Here is a 1494-nt window from a genome sequence, read left to right as displayed (position 1 = left end):
CGAACATCTTCGTACCTTTAATAGGATCTGTACTCTATTTAAAATCCGAGAAGTTGAGGATGAATAGATCTATCTTATGTTATTTCCCTGGACTTTAAAGGGAGAAGCCAAAGATTGGTTAAAATCGTTACCTGAAGGGGCGATTGATACATGGGACGTTTTAGTTGAAAAATTTCTTAAACAATTCTTTCCAGCATCTAAAGCCGTGAGACTTCAAGGAGAAATTGTTACGTTCACACAAAAGACAAATGAAACTCTATATGAGGCGTGGACAAGATTTGGAAAATTATTGAGAGGATGTCCGCAACATGGTTTAGACACTTATCAAATAGTACAAATATTCTACCAAGGATGCGACATCACTACAAGAAAAGACATCGATATAGCAGCTGGTGGTTCCATTATGAAGAAAATAGCAACTGAAGCTTACAAAATTATTGATAACACTGCTTCCCACTCATATGAGTGGCATCAAGAAAAAGATATCATTAGATCATGTAAAGCGGATAGAGCCGATTCTAGCCATGACTTTGATTCCATTTTCGCAAAGATAGATGCTGTCGAGAGACAAATGGAAAAGATGACTAAAGATATTCACTCAATACGAATTAGTTGTGAGCAGTGTGGAGGACTACATTTGACAAAAGATTGTCTCAGTATTGAACAAACAATGGAACAAAGAGAGAATGTTTCATACACGAACCAAAGGCCTGGAAATAATTATCAGAATAATTGTCAACCGCCAAGATCAATCTACAATCAAAACTAGAATTATAACCGAAATATTCCATACAACAATCAACAAGGTCCTAGTAATCAATAAGTACCTAATAATACTTACAACCAGCAAAGACCTATTTTTCAAAACAAACCACCACAAACCGATGATAAAAAGCCAAAATTTGAAGATATGATGTCGAAACTAGTTGAATCTCAAACTCAGTTTTTCACATCTCAGAAACAAACCAACGAACAAAATGCTCAAGCATTTAGAAATCAACAAGCTTCTATTCAAAATCTGGAACAAGAAGTAAGCAACCTAGCAAGGTTGATAGGTGAAAGAAAACCGAGAAGTCTACCTAGTGATACAAATGCTAACCTCCGGAATGAAACAGCTAAAGCAATTACCACAAGAAGTGGTATTACACTTAAACTGTAGTGACCCGAACTTTTCCATATTTATATATATTAATTGAGATTGATATTTACATGATTAAATGTTTCCAACATGTTAAGCAATCAAACTTGTTAAGACTTGATTAATTGAAATAAGTTTCATATAGACAATTGACCACCCAAATTGACCGGCGATTCACGAACGTTAAAACTTGTAAAAACGACATGACGATATATATATATGGACATACATATGGTTAATGATAAAGCTAAAAAGGAACATATATTTCATAGCAATATCCCTCCTAAATAATAGGTTTTCATATGTAATTGTATTATATTTTCTTTGTAATTGTTTAAATAAATAAGTGCGAAGAC

The 1494-nt window shown here is 33.8% G+C and overlaps 1 non-coding gene across 1 annotated transcript; it reads right to left on the bottom strand.

Annotated features, from left to right (window-relative positions):
• Positions 1-208: 208 nt before the first annotated feature.
• Positions 209-315, bottom strand: LOC139895053 (small nucleolar RNA R71). The gene has a single exon (XR_011775523.1). It is a non-coding gene; the product is annotated as a small nucleolar RNA R71 (small nucleolar RNA).
• Between the last annotated feature and the right edge of the window lie 1179 nt (positions 316-1494).

The sequence above is a fragment of the Rutidosis leptorrhynchoides genome, chromosome 2, assembly GCF_046630445.1.
Source record: "Rutidosis leptorrhynchoides isolate AG116_Rl617_1_P2 chromosome 2, CSIRO_AGI_Rlap_v1, whole genome shotgun sequence".
Taxonomy (NCBI): domain Eukaryota; kingdom Viridiplantae; phylum Streptophyta; class Magnoliopsida; order Asterales; family Asteraceae; genus Rutidosis; species Rutidosis leptorrhynchoides.
The sequence above is the reverse complement of the archived record's forward strand: the minus strand, read 5'-3'. Positions and strand labels throughout refer to the sequence as shown.